Source organism: Pleurodeles waltl, chromosome 6 (assembly GCF_031143425.1).
Source record: "Pleurodeles waltl isolate 20211129_DDA chromosome 6, aPleWal1.hap1.20221129, whole genome shotgun sequence".
In the NCBI taxonomy this organism is placed as follows: domain Eukaryota; kingdom Metazoa; phylum Chordata; class Amphibia; order Caudata; family Salamandridae; genus Pleurodeles; species Pleurodeles waltl.
The window spans coordinates 1418626-1438727 of record NC_090445.1 but is presented as its reverse complement, the minus strand read 5'-3'; the positions used below and the strand labels follow the sequence as shown (position 1 = coordinate 1438727).

General features: G+C 51.7%; 1 protein-coding gene across 1 annotated transcript in view; it reads right to left on the bottom strand.

Moving 5' to 3' along the window:
- The window catches only part of COL27A1 (collagen type XXVII alpha 1 chain), a 1169012-nt gene that overhangs the window by 342902 nt on the left and 806008 nt on the right, over positions 1 to 20102 (bottom strand). The window lies entirely within an intron of this gene.

The window sequence follows — 20102 nt, the reverse complement described above, 5'->3', positions numbered from 1 at the left end:
TTTATAGTGTGGTATTACAGAGGAGGAGCCCCCCTCTATAGTGGGGTAGAGCCCCTCTCTATAGTGTGGTATGACAGAGGAGGAGCCCCCTCTCTATAGTGTGGTATGACGGAGGAGGAGCCCCTCTCTATAGTGTGGTATGACAGAGGAGGAGTCCCTCTCTATGGTGTGGTATGACACAGGAGGAGCCCCCTCCCTATAGTGTGGTATTACAAAGGAGGAGCCCCTCTCTATAGTGTGGTATGACAGAGGAGGAGTCCCTCTCTATAGTGTGGTATGACAGAGGAGGAGTCCATCTCTATAGTGTGGTATGACACAGGAGGAGCCCCCTCTCTATAGTGTGGTATGACAGAGGAGGAGCCCCTCTCTATAGTGTGGTATGACAGAGGAGGAGCCCCCTCCCTATAGTGTGGTATTACAAAGGAGAAGCCCCTCTCTATAGTGTGGTATTACAAAGGAGGAGCCCCTCTCTATAGTGTGGTATTACAGAGGAGGAGCCCCTCTCTATAGTGTGGTATGACAGAGGAGAAGCCCCTCTCTATAGTGTGGTATGACAAAGGAGGAGTCCCTCTCTATAGTGTGGTATGACAGAGGAGGAGCCCCTCTCTATAGTGTGGTATTACAGAGGAGGAGTCCCTCTCTATAGTGTGGTATTACAGAGGAGAAGACCCTCTCTATAGTGTGGTATGACAGAGGAGGAGTCCCTCTCTATAGTGTGGTATGACAGAGGAGGAGTCCCTCTCTATAGTGTGGTATGACACAGGAGGAGCCCCCTCTCTATAGTGTGGTATGACAAAGGAGGAGCCCCTCTCTATAGTGTGGTATGACAGAGGAGGAGCCCCTCTCTATAGTGTGGTATGACACAGGAGGAGCTCCTCTCTATGGTGTGGTATGACAGAGGAGGAGCCCCTCTCTATGGTGTGGTATGACAGAGGAGGAGCCCCTCTCTATAGTGTGGTATGACAGAGGAGGAGTCCCTCTCTATAGTGTGGTATGACGCAGGAGGAGCCCCCACTCTATAGTGTGGTATGACAGAGGAGGAGCCCCTCTCTATAGTGTGGTATGACGCAGGAGGAGCCCCTCTCTATAGTGTGGTATGACAGAGGAGGAGCCCCTCTCTATAGTGTGGTATGGCAGAGGAGGAGCCCCTCTCTATGGTGTGGTATGACAGAGGAGGAGTCCCTCTCTATAGTGTGGTATGACAGAGGAGGAGCCCCTCTCTATAGTGTGGTATTATAGAGGAGGAGCCCCCTCTCTATAGTGTGGTATTACAGAGGAGAAGACCCTCTCTATAGTGTGGTATTACACAGGAGGAGCTCCTCTCTATAGTGTGGTATTACAGAAGAGGAGTTCCCCTCTCTATAGTGTGGTATTATAGAGGAGGAGTCCCTCTCTATAGTGTGGTATTACACAGGAGGAGCTCCTCTCTATAGTGTGGTATTACAGAAGAGGAGTTCCCCTCTCTATAGTGTGGTATGACACAGGAGGAGCTCCTCTCTATAGTGTGGTATTACAGAAGAGGAGTCCCTCTCTATAGTGTGGTATTACAGGGGAGGAGCCACTCTCCATAATGAGGTATGACAGAGGAGGAGTCCCTCTCTATAGTGTGGTTTTATAGAGGAGGCACCCCTCCCAATAGTGTGGTATGACAGAAGAGGAGCCCCCTCTCTATAGTGTGGTATGACAGAGGAGAAGACCCTCTCTATAGTGTGGTATGACAGAAGAGGAGTTCCCCTCTCTATAGTGTGGTATTACAGGGGAGGAGCCCCTCTCTATAGTGTGGTATGACAGAAGAGGAGCCCCTCTCTATAGAGTGGTATGACAGAGGAGAAGACCCTCCCTATAGTGAGGTATTACAGAGGAGGCGCCCCCTCTCTATAGTGTGGTATGAGAGAAGAGGAGTCCCTCTCTATAGTGTGGTATGACAGAGGAGGAGTCCCTCTCTATAGTGTGGTATGACAGAGGAGGAGCCCCTCTCTATAGTGTGGTATGACACAGGAGGAGCCCCTCTCTATAGTGTGGTATGACAGAGGAGGAGTCCCTCTCTATAGTGTGGTATGACAGAAGAGGAGCCCCTCTCTATAGTGTGGTATGACAGAGGAGAAGACCCTCTCTATAGTGTGGTATGACAGAGGAGAAGACCCTCTCTATAGTGTGGTATGACAGAAGAGGAGTTCCCCTCTCTATAGTGTGGTATTACAGGGGAGGAGCCCCTCTCTATAGTGTGGTATGACAGAAGAGGAGCCCCTCTCTATAGAGTGGTATGACAGAGGAGAAGACCCTCCCTATAGTGTGGTATTACAGAAGAGGAGCCCCCTCTCTATAGTGTGGTATGACAGAGGAGAAGACCCTCTCTATAGTGTGGTATGACAGAAGAGGAGTTCCCCTCTCTATAGTGTGGTATTACAGGGGAGGAGCCCCTCTCTATAGTGTGGTATGACAGAAGAGGAGCCCCTCTCTATAGAGTGGTATGACAGAGGAGAAGACCCTCCCTATAGTGTGGTATTACAGAGGAGGCGCCCCCTCTCTATAGTGTGGTATGAGAGAAGAGGAGTCCCTCTCTATAGTGTGGTATGACAGAGGAGGAGTCCCTCTCTATAGTGTGGTATGACAGAGGAGGAGCCCCTCTCTATAGTGTGGTATGACACAGGAGGAGCCCCTCTCTATAGTGTGGTATGACAGAGGAGGAGTCCCTCTCTATAGTGTGTTATGACAGAAGAGGAGCCCCTCTCTATAGTGTGGTATGACAGAGGAGGAGACCCCTCTCTATAGTGTGGTATGACAGAGGAGGAGCCCCTCTCTATAGTGTGGTATGACACAGGAGGAGTCCCTCTCTATAGTGTGGTATGACAGAGGAGGAGTCCCTCTCTATGGTGTGGTATGACAGAGGAGGCGCCCCCTCTCTATGGTGTGGTATGACACAGGAGGAGCCCCTCTCTATAGTATGGTATGACAGAGGAGGAGTCCCTCTCTATAGTGTGGTATGACAGAGGAGGAGCCCCTCTCTATAGTGAGGTATGACAGAGGAGGAGTCCCTCTCTATAGGGTGGTATGACGGAGGAGGAGCCCCTCTCTATAGTTTGGTATTACGGAGGAGGAGCCCCTCTCTATAGTGTGGTATGACAGAGGAGGCGCCCCCTCCCAATAGTGTGGTATTACAGAGGAGGAGTCCCTCTCTATAGTGTGGTATTACAGGGGAGGAGCCCCTCTCTATAGTGTGGTATGACAGAGGAGGAGCCCCTCTCTATAGTGTGGTATGACACAGGAGGAGCCCCTCTCTATAGTGTGGTATGACAGAGGAGGAGTCCCTCTCTATAGTGTGGTATGACAGAAGAGGAGCCCCTCTCTATAGTGTGGTATGACAGAGGAGAAGACCCTCTCTATAGTGTGGTATGACAGAAGAGGAGTCCCTCTCTATAGTGTGGTATGACAGAGGAGGAGTCCCTCTCCATAGTGTGGTATGACAGAGGAGGAGTCCCTCTCCATAGTGTGGTATGACGGAGGAGGAGCCCCTTTCTATAGTGTGGTATGACAGAGGAGGAGTCCCTCTCTATGGTGTGGTATGACAGAGGAGGAGACCCCTCTCTATAGTGTGGTATGACAGAGGAGGAGCCCCTCTCTATAGTGTGGTATGACACAGGAGGAGTCCCTCTCTATAGTGTGGTATGACAGAGGAGGAGTCCCTCTCTATGGTGTGGTATGACAGAGGAGGCGCCCCCTCTCTATGGTGTGGTATGACACAGGAGGAGCCCCTCTCTATAGTATGGTATGAGAGAAGAGGAGTCCCTCTCTATAGTGTGGTATGACAGAGGAGGAGTCTCTCTCTATAGTGTGGTATGACAGAGGAGGAGCCCCTCTCTATAGTGTGGTATGACACAGGAGGAGCCCCTCTCTATAGTGTGGTATGACAGAGGAGGAGTCCCTCTCTATAGTGTGGTATGACAGAAGAGGAGCCCCTCTCTATAGTGTGGTATGACAGAGGAGAAGACCCTCTCTATAGTGTGGTATGACAGAGGAGAAGACCCTCTCTATAGTGTGGTATGACAGAAGAGGAGTTCCCCTCTCTATAGTGTGGTATTACAGGGGAGGAGCCCCTCTCTATAGTGTGGTATGACAGAAGAGGAGCCCCTCTCTATAGAGTGGTATGACAGAGGAGAAGACCCTCCCTATAGTGTGGTATTACAGAAGAGGAGCCCCCTCTCTATAGTGTGGTATGACAGAGGAGAAGACCCTCTCTATAGTGTGGTATGACAGAAGAGGAGTTCCCCTCTCTATAGTGTGGTATTACAGGGGAGGAGCCCCTCTCTATAGTGTGGTATGACAGAAGAGGAGCCCCTCTCTATAGAGTGGTATGACAGAGGAGAAGACCCTCCCTATAGTGTGGTATTACAGAGGAGGCGCCCCCTCTCTATAGTGTGGTATGAGAGAAGAGGAGTCCCTCTCTATAGTGTGGTATGACAGAGGAGGAGTCCCTCTCTATAGTGTGGTATGACAGAGGAGGAGCCCCTCTCTATAGTGTGGTATGACACAGGAGGAGCCCCTCTCTATAGTGTGGTATGACAGAGGAGGAGTCCCTCTCTATAGTGTGGTATGACAGAAGAGGAGCCCCTCTCTATAGTGTGGTATGACAGAGGAGAAGACCCTCTCTATAGTGTGGTATGACAGAGGAGAAGACCCTCTCTATAGTGTGGTATGACAGAAGAGGAGTTCCCCTCTCTATAGTGTGGTATTACAGGGGAGGAGCCCCTCTCTATAGTGTGGTATGACAGAAGAGGAGCCCCTCTCTATAGAGTGGTATGACAGAGGAGAAGACCCTCCCTATAGTGTGGTATTACAGAAGAGGAGCCCCCTCTCTATAGTGTGGTATGACAGAGGAGAAGACCCTCTCTATAGTGTGGTATGACAGAAGAGGAGTTCCCCTCTCTATAGTGTGGTATTACAGGGGAGGAGCCCCTCTCTATAGTGTGGTATGACAGAAGAGGAGCCCCTCTCTATAGAGTGGTATGACAGAGGAGAAGACCCTCCCTATAGTGTGGTATTACAGAGGAGGCGCCCCCTCTCTATAGTGTGGTATGAGAGAAGAGGAGTCCCTCTCTATAGTGTGGTATGCCAGAGGAGGAGTCCCTCTCTATAGTGTGGTATGACAGAGGAGGAGCCCCTCTCTATAGTGTGGTATGACACAGGAGGAGCCCCTCTCTATAGTGTGGTATGACAGAGGAGGAGTCCCTCTCTATAGTGTGGTATGACAGAAGAGGAGCCCCTCTCTATAGTGTGGTATGACAGAGGAGGAGACCCCTCTCTATAGTGTGGTATGACAGAGGAGGAGCCCCTCTCTATAGTGTGGTATGACACAGGAGGAGTCCCTCTCTATAGTGTGGTATGACAGAGGAGGAGTCCCTCTCTATGGTGTGGTATGACAGAGGAGGCGCCCCCTCTCTATGGTGTGGAATGACACAGGAGGAGCCCCTCTCTATAGTATGGTATGACAGAGGAGGAGTCCCTCTCTATAGTGTGGTATGACAGAGGAGGAGCCCCTCTCTATAGTGAGGTATGACAGAGGAGGAGTCCCTCTCTATAGGGTGGTATGACGGAGGAGGAGCCCCTCTCTATAGTTTGGTATTACGGAGGAGGAGCCCCTCTCTATAGTGTGGTATGACAGAGGAGGCGCCCCCTCCCAATAGTGTGGTATTACAGAGGAGGAGTCCCTCTCTATAGTGTGGTATTACAGGGGAGGAGCCCCTCTCTATAGTGTGGTATGACAGAGGAGGAGCCCCTCTCTATAGTGTGGTATGACACAGGAGGAGCCCCTCTCTATAGTGTGGTATGACAGAGGAGGAGTCCCTCTCTATAGTGTGATATGACAGAAGAGGAGCCCCTCTCTATAGTGTGGTATGACAGAGGAGAAGACCCTCTCTATAGTGTGGTATGACAGAAGAGGAGTCCCTCTCTATAGTGTGGTATGACAGAGGAGGAGTCCCTCTCCATAGTGTGGTATGACAGAGGAGGAGTCCCTCTCCATAGTGTGGTATGACGGAGGAGGAGCCCCTCTCTATAGTGTGGTATGACAGAGGAGGAGTCCCTCTCTATGGTGTGGTATGACAGAGGAGGAGACCCCTCTCTATAGTGTGGTATGACAGAGGAGGAGCCCCTCTCTATAGTGTGGTATGACACAGGAGGAGTCCCTCTCTATAGTGTGGTATGACAGAGGAGGAGTCCCTCTCTATGGTGTGGTATGACAGAGGAGGCGCCCCCTCTCTATGGTGTGGTATGACACAGGAGGAGCCCCTCTCTATAGTATGGTATGACAGAGGAGGAGTCCCTCTCTATAGTGTGGTATGACAGAGGAGGAGCCCCTCTCTATAGTGAGGTATGACAGAGGAGGAGTCCCTCTCTATAGGGTGGTATGACGGAGGAGGAGCCCCTCTCTATAGTTTGGTATTACGGAGGAGGAGCCCCTCTCTATAGTGTGGTATGACAGAGGAGGCGCCCCCTCCCAATAGTGTGGTATTACAGAGGAGGAGTCCCTCTCTATAGTGTGGTATTACAGGGGAGGAGCCCCTCTCTATAGTGTGGTATGACAGAGGAGGAGCCCCTCTCTATAGTGTGGTATTACAGAGGAGGAGCCCCTCTCTATAGTGTGGTATGACAGAAGAGGAGTTCCCCTCTATAGTGTGGTATGACAGAAGAGGAGCCCCCTCTCTATAGTGTGGTATGACAGAGGAGAAGAACCTCTCTATAGTGTGGTATGACAGAAGAGGAGTTCCCCTCTCTATAGTGTGGTATGACAGAGGAGGAGCCCCTCTCTATAGTGTGGTATTACAGAGGAGGAGCCCCTCTCTATAGTGTGGTATGACAGAAGAGGAGTTCCCCTCTATAGTGTGGTATGACAGAAGAGGAGCCCCCTCTCTATAGTGTGGTATGACAGAGGAGAAGAACCTCTCTATAGTGTGGTATGACAGAAGAGGAGTTCCCCTCTCTATAGTGTGGTATGACAGAGGAGGAGCCCCTCTCTATAGTGTGGTATGACAGAAGAGGAGTTCCCCTCTCTATAGTGTGGTATGACAGAGGAGGAGTCCCTCTCTATAGTGTGGTATGACAGAAGAGGAGTTCCCCTCTCTATAGTGTGGTATGACAGAGGAGGAGCCCCTCTCTATAGTGTGGTATGACAGAGGAGGAGCCCCTCTCTATAGGGTGGTATGACGGAGGAGGAGCCCCTCTCTATAGAGTGGTATGACGGAGGAGGAGCCCCTCTCTATAGGGTGGTATGACGGAGGAGGAGCCCCTCTCTATAGTGTGGTATGACAGAGGAGGAGCCCCTCTCTATAGTGTGGTATGACAGAGGAGGAGTCCCCTCTCTATAGTGTGGTATGACAGAGGAGGAGTCCCTCTCTATAGTGTGGTATGACAGAGGAGGAGTCCCTCTCTATAGTGTGGTATGACAGAGGATGACAGAGGAGGAGTCCCTCTCTATAGTGAGGTATGACAGAGGAGGAACCCCTCTCTATAGGGTGGTATGACAGAGGAGGCGCCCCCTCTCTATAGGGTGGTATGACAGAGGAGGAGCCCCTCTCTATAGGTCGGTATGACAGAGGAGGCGCCCCCTCTCTATAGGGTGGTATGACAGAGGAGGAGCCCCTCTCTATAGTGCGGTATGACAGAGGAGGAGTCCCTCTCTATAGTGTGGTATGACAGAGGAGGAGCCCCTCTCTATAGTGTGGTACGACACAGGAGGAGCCCCTCTCTATAGTGTGGTATGACAGAGGAGGAGTCCCTCTCTATAGTGTGGTATGACAGAGGAGGAGCCCCTCTCTATAGTGTGGTATTACAGAGGAGGAGCCCCCCTCTATAGTGCGGTAGAGCCCCCCTCTATAGTGCGGTATGACAAAGGAGGAGCCCCCTCTCTATAGTGTGGTATGACAGAGGAGAAGCCCCTCTCTATAGTGTGGTATTACAGAGGAGGAGCCCCTCTCTATAGTGTGGTATGACAGAGGAGGAGCCCCTCTCTATAGTGCTGTGTTATACAGGATGAGGCTCGGTCTAGCGTGCCGTGTTATACAGAAGGAGCCCCTCTCTAGAGTGCTGTGTTATACAGGATGAGCCCCTCTCTAGACTGCTGTGCTATATAGGAGGAGCCCCTCTCTAGACTGCTGTGTTATACAGGAGGATCCCCTCTCTAGAGTGCTGTGTTATACAGGAGGAGTTTCTCTCTAGAGTGCAGTGTTATACATTAGGAGCTTCTCTCTAGAGTGCTGTGTTATACAGGAGGAGCCCCTCTCTAGAGTGCTGTGTTATACAGGAGGATCCCCTCTCTAGAGTGCTGTGTTATACAGCATGAGGCCCTCTCTAGAGTGCTGTGTTATACAGGAGGAGCCCCTCTCTAGAGTGCTGTGTTATTCAGGATGAGGCCCTCTCTAGAGTGCTGTGTTATACAGGATGAGACCCTCTCTAGAGTGCTGTGTTATACAGGATGAGGCCCTCTCTAGAGTGCTGTGTTATACAGGAGGAGCTTCTCTCTAGAGTGCTGTGTTATACAGGACGAGGCCCTCTCTAGAGTGCTGTGTTATACAGGAGGAGCTTCTCTCTAGAGTGCTGTGTTATTCAGGATGAGGCTCTCTCTAGAGTGCAGTGTTATACAGGATGAGGCCCTCTCTAGAGTGCTGTGTTATACAGGATGAGCCCCTCTCTAGAGTGCTGTGTTATACAGAATGAGCCCCTCTCTAGAGTGCTGTGTTATACAGGAGGAGTTTCTCTCTAGAGTGCTGTGTTATACAGAAGGAGCCCTCTCTAGAGTGCTGTGTTATACAGGAGGATCCCCTCTCTAGAGTGCTGTGTTATACAGAAGGAGCCCTTCTCTAGAGTGCTGTGTTATACAGAATGAGCCCCTCTCTAGAGTGTTTTGTTATACAGGAGGAGCCCCTCTCTAGAGTGCCATGTTATACAGGATGAGCCCCTCTCTAGAGTGCTGTGTTATACAGGAGGAGCTTCTCTCTAGAGTGCTGTGTTATACAGGATGAGCCCCTCTCTAGAGTGCTGTGTTATACAGGATGAACCCCTCTCTAGAGTGCTGTGTTATACAGGAGGAGGGGCCCCTCTCTAGAGTGCTGTGTTATACAGGAGAAGCCCCTCTCTAGAGTGCAGTGTTATACAGGATGAGGCCCTCTCTAGAGTGCAGTGTTATACAGGATGAGGCCCTCTCTAGAGTGCTGTGTTATACAGGAGGAGCTTCTCTCTAGAGTGCTGTGTTATTCAGGATGAGGCCCTCTCTAGAGTGCTGTGTTATACAGGATGAGACCCTCTCTAGAGTGCTGTGTTATACAGGATGAGGCCCTCTCTAGAATGCTGTGTTATACAGGAGGAGCTTCTCTCTAGAGTGCTGTGTTATACAGGATGAGGCCCTCTCTAGAGTGCTGTGTTATACAGGAGGAGCTTCTCTCTAGAGTGCTGTGTTATTCAGGATGAGGCCCTCTCTAGAGTGCTGTGTTATACAGGATGAGCCCCTCTCTAGAGTGCTAGTTTATACAGGAGGGGCCCCTCTCTAGAGTGCTGTGTTATACAGGAGAAGCCCCTCTCTAGAGTGCAGTGTTATACAGGATGAGGCCCTCTCTAGAGTGCAGTGTTATACAGGATGAGGCCCTCTCTAGAGTGCTGTGTTATACAGGAGGAGCTTCTCTCTAGAGTGCTGTGTTATTCAGGATGAGGCCCTCTCTAGAGTGCTGTGTTATACAGGATGAGACCCTCTCTAGAGTGCTGTGTTATACAGGATGAGGCCCTCTCTAGGATGCTGTGTTATACAGGAGGAGCTTCTCTCTAGAGTGCTGTGTTATACAGGATGAGGCCCTCTCTAGAGTGCTGTGTTATACAGGAGGAGCTTCTCTCTAGAGTGCTGTGTTATTCAGGATGAGGCCCTCTCTAGAGTGCTGTGTTATACAGGATGAGCCCCTCTCTAGAGTGCTAGTTTATACAGGAGGGGCCCCTCTCTAGAGTGCTGTGTTATACAGGAGAAGCCCCTCTCTAGAGTGCAGTGTTATACAGGATGAGGCCCTCTCTAGAGTGCTGTGTTATACAGGATGAGCCCCTCTCTAGAGTGCTGTGTTATACAGGAGGATCCCCTCTCTAGAGTGCTGTGTTATACAGGATGAACCCCTCTCTAGAGTGCTGTATTATACAGGAGGAGCCCCTCTCTAGAGTGCTGTATTACACAGGAGGAGCCCCTCTCTAGAGTGCTGTGTTATCCAGGAGGACTCTCTCTAGAGTGCTGTGTTATACAGGATGCGTCTCTCTCTAGAGTGCTGTATTATACAGGATGAGGCTCTCTCTAGAGTGCTGTGTTATACAAGAGAAGCCCCTCTCTAGAGTGCTGTGTTATAGAGGAGACGCCCCTCTCTAGTGTGCTGTTTTACACAGGAGGAGCCCCTCTCTAGAGTGCTGTGTTATGCAAGGGGGGACCTTTAGAGTGCTGTGTTATACAGGATGGGGCCCTCTCTAGAGTGCTGTGTTATACAGGAGGAGTCTCTCTCTAGAGTGGTGTGTTATACAGGATGAACCCCTCTCTAGAGTGCTGTGTTATACAGAAGGAGGAGCCCCTCTCTAGAGTGCTGTGTTACACAGGAGGAGCCCCTCTCTAGAGTTCTGTGTTATAGAGGAGGAGTCGCCCTCTAGAGTGCTGTGTTATACAGGATGAGCCCCTCTCTAGAGTGCTGTGTTACACAGGATGAGGCCCTCTCTAGAGTGCTGTGTTATAAAGGAGGAGTCTCTCTCTAGAGTGCTGTGTTATACAGGATGAGGCCCTCTCTAGAGTGCTGTGTTATACAGGATGAGGCCCTCTCTAGAATGCTGTGTTATATAGGAGGATCTCCTCTCTAGAGTGCTGTGTTATACAGGAGGATCCCCTCTCTAGAGTGCTGTGTTATACAGGATGAGCCCCTCTCTAGAATACTGTATTATACAGGATGAGCCCCTCTCTAGAGTGCTGTATTACACAGGAGGAGCCCCTCTCTAGAGTGCTGTGTTATCCAGGAGGAGCCCCTCTCTAGAGTGCTGTGTTATACAGCATGAGGCCCTCTCTAGAGTGCTGTGTTATACAGGAGGATCTCCTCTCTAGAGTGCTGTGTTATACAGGATGAGACCCTCTCTAGAGTGCTGTGTTATACAGGATGAGACCCTCTCTAGAGTGCTGTGTTATACAGGATGAGGCCCTCTCTAGAATGCTGTGTTATACAGGAGGAGCTTCTCTCTAGAGTGCTGTGTTATACAGGATGAGGCCCTCTCTAGAATGCTGTGTTATATAGGAGGATCTCCTCTCTAGAGTGCTGTGTTATACAGGATGAGCCCCTCTCTAGAGTGCTGTATTATACAGGATGAGCCCCTCTCTAGAGTGCTGTGTTACACAGGAGGAGCCCCTCTCTAGAGTGCTGTGTTATACAGGAGGATCCCCTCTCTAGAGTGCTGTGTTATACAGGAGGAGCCCCTCTCTAGAGTGCTGTGTTATACAGGAGGATCCCCTCTCTAGAGTGCTGTGTTATACAGGAGGAGCCCCTCTCTAGAGTGCTGTGTTATACAGGATGAGCCCCTCTCTAGAGTGCTGTATTACACAGGAGGAGCCCCTCTCTAGAGTGCTGTGTTATCCAGGAGGAGCCCCTCTCTAGAGTGCTGTGTTATACAGCATGAGGCCCTCTCTAGAGTGCTGTGTGACAGAAGGAGCCCCACTCTATGGTTGGGTGGACAGAGATGACCCCCCCATCCTTAGAGTGAGGTATCACATAGGATCAGCTCCTGTGTCTAGGCCAGGGTGATGTAGAGGTGGGACCCTTAATGTACTCTGAGGAGTGACAGGGCAGCCCCTTCCCTAGAGTGGTGACTCCTAAGGGAAAGGTTTTGAAAGATAAGAAACTTACCTCTCTAGAGCAAATGCAAGATTAACAAAGAAAGTGCCTTTCCTCTGGTGGTTCACAGGTGGAGGTGCATGCAGCCTGATGTCAGGGCTCACAGTTACAGGTGCCTGCAGCCTGATGTCAGGGCTCACAGTTATAGGCGCCTGCAGCCTGAAGTCAGGGCTCACAGTTACAGGTGTATGTTGCCTGGTGTCAGGGCTCATAATTACAGGTGTCTGCAGCCTGACGTCAGGGCTCACAAATACACGTGCATGCAGCCTGATATCAGGGCTCACAGTTACAGGTGTATGTTGCCTCATCCTCTCCCTCACCCGCAACCCCACCACCGGCAAAACCAACCTACACGCTGCTCTCCTCAACACCTCTAACTGGATGACAACTAACCACCTCAAGCTCAACTCCAACAAAACCGAGATCATCATCTTCGGTCCCAACAAAACCACATGGGACGACTCCTAGTGGCCCACCGCCCTAGGCCCCGCACCCACCCCCGCAACCCACGCACGCAACCTCAGCATCATCCTTGACCCCTCCCTCTCCGTGACACAGCAAATCAATGCTCTAACCTCCTCCTGCTTCCACTGACCCAGAGAGCAGGAAGACAGTCACCCACGCACTCATCAGCAGCAGACTGGACTACGGTAACGCCCTCTACGCCGGCACCACACTCAAACTCAAACGCAAACTCCAGAGAATCCAGAACACAGCCGCGCGCCTCGTCCTTGGCCTCCCCCGCCACGAACGAATCTCACCTCAAATCCCTTCACTGGCTCCCCATAGACAAGAGAATCACATTCAAGATCCTCATCCACGCACACAAATCCCTCCACAACACCGGCCCAACCTACCTCAACGAAAGAGTGAACTTCCACACTCCCACACGCAACCTCCGATCAGCCGACCTCGCCCTAGCCACAGTCCCCGCATCCAAAGCACCACCACAGGAGGCAGGTCCTTCTCCTACCTCGCCCCCAAAACCTGGAACTCCCTCCCCACCAACCTCCGCAAAACCAAAGACCTCCTGCTCTTCAGAAAGAGCCTCAAGACATGGCTGTTCATACAGTGACCCTCCCTGCCCCCTCCCTTAATCCCCCCCCAGCGCCTTGAGACCCTCACGGGTGAGTAGCGCGCTCTATACATTTTTTTGATTGATTGATTGATTGATATGTCAGGGCTCACAGTTACAGGTGCATGCTGCCTGACGCCAGGGCTCACAGTTACAGGTGCACGCTGCCTGATGTCAGGGCTCACAGTTTTAGGTGTATGCAGCCTGACGTCAGGGTTCACAGTTACAGGTGCATGCTGCCTGACATCAGGGCTCACAGATACAAGTGCATGCAGCCTGACGTCAGGGTTCACAGTTACAGGTGCATGCTGCCTGACATCAGGGCTCACAGATACAAGTGCATGCAGCTTAACGTCAGGACTCACAGTTACAGGTGTATGCAGCCTGACGTCAGTGCTCACAGTTACAAGTGCGTGCAGCCTGACGTCAGGGCTCCCAGTTACAGGTTCATGCTACCTGACATCAGGGCTCACAGATACAAGTGCATGCAGCCTGACGTCAGTGCTCACAGTTACAAGTGCACACAGCCTGACATCAGTGCGCACAGTTACAAGTGCATGCGGCCTGAAGTCAGGGCTCACAGTTACAAGTGCATGCAGTCTGACATCAAGGCTCAGTCACAAGTGCATGTGGCCTGACGTCACAGCTCACAGTTACAAGTGCATGTGGCCTGACGTCACAGCTCACAGTTACAAATGTCTGTAGCCTGATATCAGGGCTCACAGTTACAAGCGTATACAGCCTGTTGTCAAGGCTCAGTTACAAGTGCAAACAGCCTGATGTCAGGGCTCACAGTTACAAGTGGGTGCAGCCTGGTTTCAGGGCTCAATCACAAGTGCATGCAGCCTGACGTCAGGGCTCAGTTACAAATGCATGCAGCCTGACATCAGGGCTCAGTTACAAGTGCATGCTGCCTGGCGTCACAGCTTACAGTTGCAAGTGAGTGCAACCTGACTTCAGGACTCACAGTTCCAAGTGAGTGCAGCCTGACTTCAGGGCTCGCTCTTATGAGTGCAGCTTGGTGTCAGGGCTCAGTTACAAGTGTATGCAGCCTGATGTCAGGGCTCACAATTACAGGTGCCTGCAGCCTGACTTCAGACCTCGCTGTTACAAGTGAGTGCAGCCTGGTGTCTGAGCTCAGTTACTAGTGCATCCAGCCTGACACCAGGGCTCACAGTTACAAGTGGCTGCAGCCTGAAGTCAGGGCTCACAGTTACAAGTGCACACAGCCTGACGTCTGGGCTCACAGTTACAAGCGGCAGCAGCCTGACTTCAGGGCTCGCTGTTACAAGTGGCTGCAGCCTGACGTCAGGGACTCACAGTTACGAGTGCATCCAGCCTGGCGTCAGGGCTCACAGTTACAAGTGGCTGCAGCCTGACGTCAGGGCTCACAGTTACAAGTGCCTGCAGCCTGACGTCAGGGCTCACAGTTTCAAGTGCCTGCAGCCTGACATCAGGGCTCACAGTTACAAGCACATGCAGTCTGTTTATAGGGCTCAGTTACAAGTGCCTGCAGCCTGACATCAGGGCTAACAGTTACTAATGCACACAGCCTGACGTCAGGGATCACTGTTACAAGTGCACACAGCCTGATGTCAGGAATCTCTGTTACAAGTGCACACAGCCTGACATCAGGGCTCACAGCTACAAGTGCACGCAGCATCGCAGGACTCAGTTAAAGCGCCTATGGCCTGATGACAGCACTCATACTCACAGGTGCTTGTGACCTGATGCTGGGACTGTCACTAGGTCACACTGAGTGACAGGAGGGTGCACAGAGTTTCTGCTGCCCTCTCTTCTTTCATCACGCCCTGGGAAGACATTACTGCCTCACCTTACTCATGCTCTACAGCAACAATAACAGAAGGGTGATCAGCTCCGGGGGGACTCTCAAGTAATGCCCAGTTCACCAGCCTTTCTCTCGGTTTCATCTATCCGGGGCAGGAGAGGGGTTACTAATCAAGCACAGGCAAAGTCAACAGGTCTCACCTATGAGAGCTATTGGCTTTGTAAATGTTTCAATACATATAAATCAACCCTAAGGTAGACCATAGACTGCTCAAGGCAGGGGCATAACGAAACTTGAGGGAGCCTGTAGGAAAGTACCCTCTTTTTGGCCCAGTTACCCCCACTTTTTTGCCTGTTGTGCGTATGTTTTGACTGTGTTCACTGGGATCCTGTTAACCAGGACCACACTGACTATGCTCTCTCCCTTTAAACGTGGTTGCTTGGACCACAAACACCCCACATTTGGCATACTGGTGCCTCCTTGTAAGTCCCTAGTATATGGTACTTAGGGCATTGGGGCACCAGGGGTTCCCCAGGGGCTGAGCATGTATTTTGCCACCCATGGGAAGCCCATGCAACGTGTCCAGCAGGCCTGCCACAGCAGCCTGCGTGAAAGGGTGCATGCACCCTTTCACTTGGGGTCACTGCACCAGATCACTATAAGTCATCCCTATGGTGGGCCCTTCCAGCCCAAAGAGCAGGGTGCAGATCCCTGTATGTGAGGGCAACCCTGCATGAGCAGAGGCACCCCCATGAACTCCAGCTCCTTTTTCCGGGACTTTGTGAGTGCGGGGACGCCATTTTACGCATGTACTGGACATAGGTCACTATCTATGTCCAGCTACATAATGGTAACTCTGAACTTGGGCATGTTAGGTATCAAACATGTCAGAATCATACCCCAATACTGTTGTCAGTATTGGTTGCATGATTCCAGGCACTCTGGGGACTCCTTAGAGGCCCACAGCATTGCTCCTACCAGCTTTCTGGGGTTTCCAGGCAGCCCACGCAGCTGCCACCCCTCAGATGGGTTTCTGCCCTCCTGCTGCTTGACCAGCTCAAGCCCAGGAAGGCAGAGCAAAGGATTTCCTTTGGGAGAGGGGTGTTACACTCCTTCCCTTTGCAACTAGGTGCTACATGCTTCGGAGGGGTCGCCTTCCCAAGCCTCTGGTAATGCTCTGAATGGCACATTTGGTGCCCTCTGTGCATAAACCAGTCTACACCGGTTCAGGGACCTCCAGTCCTTGCTCTGGAGTGAAACTGGACAACGGAAAGGGGAGTGAGCACTCCCCTGTCCATCACCACTCCAGGGGTGGTGCCCAGAGCTCCTCCAGAGGGTCCCTTGATTCCACCATCTTGAATGCAATGTGGACAGAGGCCTCTGGGAGCACCTGAGGGCCAGGTCAGGCAGATGATGCCACAGCGCCCTCCTGATAGCTGGTCACCTGGCTATGTGACAGTCCCTCTGCCAGGGCTATTTAGAGTCTCCCTCTTGGGTGGGTCCTCAGATTCGACACGCAAATTTCCAGCAGGAATCCTCCTGAAGAATTTACTTTGACTTCTGGCCACTGGAACCACAACTGGACTTCACAGGATACTACAATCTGCAACTCCTGCGACAACTTCGCCCTACAACATTGTTTCTCCGGCTCCTTCCAGCAACTGCAACATTTCCCTGGCTGTGCATCCTCTGAGGGAGGCAAGTCTGCAGTCTGCACCAAGAAGGAATCTCCCTTGGAGTGGAGTCACTCTGCTGATCCGCAGGCACCAACTGTAATGACAACCGGCTGCGTGGGTCCTCTCTCTAGCAACTCTGCTTGGATCCTGCAACACAGGTGGCGGTCCTGAGTGGTCCCCTCTACCAGCTGTCTGACTTTGGAGGTTGTGAGTCTTTGCCTCTGCTTGCAAGACAGTACCCCTGTGCACCACAACTCTTACAGCTACCGAGGCTTGTTGGCTCTTCTTCCAAGGGATCTTCAGGCTCCGTGTAGCCCCGGCCTCCAGCACTCTACCCTGCAACGGGTGTTCTCCTGCCTGCTGCTCCCACGACGTGGGACTCCTTTCAAGGTGTGCTGAGATTCCTGTGCCTGCTGCCTGTGAGTTGCCTGTAGGGGCTGCATCCATGACTTCCGGCTCTCCTGACTGCTGAGGGATGCCTGGGTCTCCCCACCATGGGTTGAGTCCCCTCAGACCTTCCTGGTGCCAGCAGCTCTGCAAATCTTCTTCTGCAACTCTTGCCTTTGCCAAGGCTTGTTGGTAGTTTTCCACACCACTGACGACTGCCACTCTTCTTCCGACGTGGGATATCGACTGCATGACTTCTGAACTCTTCCTCTACTCCTGTGCTGCACAGTCGACTCCTGGTCGCACCATCGACCTGGTCCTGCACCTCCACAAGGGTGGGTAGTGGCTCCTGCCCCAACCGGACACCCCAACTGGAACTGGACTGGGTCCCCTTCATTTGCAGGTCCTCTTCTGTCTGGATCCATCTTCTGTTTCTTCCCCTCTTGCTTGGGTCTTGCACAGTCCTTTTACAAAGTTTCTCTGTGGGTTTGGGAAAAAACAGGTACTTACCTCTTCTCTCCTGGTCGCTGGGGGGCACTTTGGTATTTACCTTTTGGGGTTCCTAGTTCCTCCAGCTCCCCTCCACAGATTCCACTTACCTGGGTGAGGGTCCCTCATTCGCTTTCCTTTTTTTTAGTGTATAGTTTGGACTCCCCCTAGGGTCACTGTTGTCTATTGTTATTGCACTGTTTTCTATTGCTTTCAATGCTCATTCCTGGCAACTAAGGTGAACATAATAGTGTGTTTCCTCACCAGCTTATAGAGTATTGCCTATATAGTGTTTTAGTATTTGGGTAACTAAAATAAAGTACCTGTATTTTTGTAACACTGAAGCCCTCATTACGACCCTGGCGGTTGGCGGTAATTTGGAGAAAGGTTCTACCAACAGGCTGGCGGTACCTTTCTCCAAATTATGACATTGGCGGTTTGGCTCAAGCCAAACCGCCCATGTACCACTCCAGCCTCTAGGGTGATAACGGCCGCTGGGCTGGACACTTCGGTCTCCAGCCAGGCGGCTGTCAAAATCCCACCCTCTGGATTATGATGCTGCCTACCGTCATGGTTTCCGTGGCAAGCGTACCACCACGAAAACCACGGCTATAGGCACTATCAGTGCCAGGGAATTCCTTCCCTGGCACTGATAGGGGTCTCTCCCGCCCTCCCTCTCCCTCCCCAGAGTCCTCCCCCAGCATTCCCCTCCCTCTCCTGCCCCCGCACATTTACACATCCACACACGCACACATACACAATCATACACACACGCATGCCCACATCCACCCACGCATGCACACATACATACCCACACACCGCAACACACACCAACATACATTGTCGCACACACGCATTCACAACACACAACATACACGTACACTCATATTCCGTCATTCACGCACGCATTCAACGCAACTCACACCCGCATGCAGGCATACAACAACAGACACACACCCCACACACATGCACACACACCCCCCCCTCCCCCCTCTCCTGTCGGAGAACCCGACTTACCTGCTTGCAGGGGGTCCTCTGGGAAGAGACAGGACGCGGCGCTGCTGCCAGCAGAAGCGTCCGCCAGCAAAACACCGCCAGGCCGCATCATTGCTCATGATACGGTCGGCGGTGTTTTGCTGCTGTGGCGCTGCTGCTGACAGCAGCGCCACCTTACCGCTGTCCACCGCCATGACCGACTACGGTATTCTGCGAGCCTTCTGGCGGAATTCTGACTACGGTCATAATGCGGGTGGGCGGCTGGTAGCCACGGCGACGGTATTTTGGCGGCCGTCGCCGTGGCGGTAGTTACCTCCAAAGTTATATTGAGGGCCTGAGTGTTTTCTTTCATGTGTATAAATGCTGTGTGACTACAGTGGTACTGCATGAGCTGTGCATGTCTCCTAGATAAGTCTTGGCTACTCATCCACAGCTACGTCTAGAGAGCCTGGCTTCTAGACACTGCCTACACTTCGCTAAGAGGGGATACCTGGGCCTGGTATAAGGTGATAATATCATAGGGACCCACCACACAGCAGGCCAGCTTCCTACAGGGCCCCCCTGCAAAGTACATGGAAGGGGCCCGAACCCAGTGAGGAGCTGTCAGGCCAGTGGCTTGTGCACAGTGTACTGTGCTCAGGGGCCCCCCTGCAGCTCAGGGCCCCCCCACACTGCGGGGCTATTGTTATGGCAATGGCCCAAGGGCAGGGTGCAGTGTATTTAAAAAAGTTGGACATGTACTTTTAAGTTTTACATGTCCTGGTAGTGAAAAACTCTTTACTCCATTTTTCACTACTGAAAGGCCTATGGAATCGTCATATAACCTTTTGTAAGTGTAATTTTCAAATGGGAAGAGATACCGGGTTCATTTTTGGTGTCTCTAGAATCCTAATTTAAAATCCTAATTTCTGGTGAAATCTGATTTTAAATTGCAATTCTGAAAATGCCACTTTTAGAAAGATGGTATCTTGCCTTAGCCATGTGGTGTTTGCAGCCTATCTCTGGTCACATGATTGGGTGTAGCTGGCAGCCAAGCATTGTTTGTTCCTCCTTGACAGCCATACACAATGGGAGCTTAGGTGTGACTGGATGGGCCATCACTGGCAGGCTGGAAGAGAGAGCTGGGCCCAGCCTCACTTACACCTGAATAGGTTGTGTCCTGTCCCCACACAAAGGGCTGCATATCCCCTGTAGTTTGTGTGGAGCCAGGACAGGGAAGGCAGGATATCTGGGGACTTTAAAGAGAAACCTCTAGAAGCTTTTCCCCCACTTTAAAGGTACAACTGGGTAAAAGCATTAGACCTCAGTCACCTGTGGATACCATGCCAGGAAGAAGGGTGTCTGTGCTGCTACTAGGGCTGCCACTCTGCTGACCAGCTGCCTGCTGCCCTCTTCCCTGGGGAAGAAGAGCTGGACCTGCGACCCATCTTCAGCCCTGAACGCTAAGCCCCAGAGTGACTCAAAGGGCTAATCTGCTGGCCTCCTGATCTGAGACTCAGGGAGATAACAAGCTCCCCACAGCTCCTGGACCTGCCTTCAATAAGTTCCTAACCCCAAAGAAGCACTTCTCAGGCCCTGGACCATTGGTGGGCTCTTTGCAACTGCTCACATAAACCAAACCATTCACATCCAAAAATCTGCACGAGTCGCTGCAAGCCGGTTTCTTTGCACGGCAAGCATCGTCAGTCCGCAGAGGACCGCGAACGTGAAGTACCAGACCACGCGTCCACAACTTTCAGCCTGCTCCTTGTGTCATGCAGACCACCACCAGCAGCACTCTCCTTGCCCCCTGTGATCCTCTTCAATGC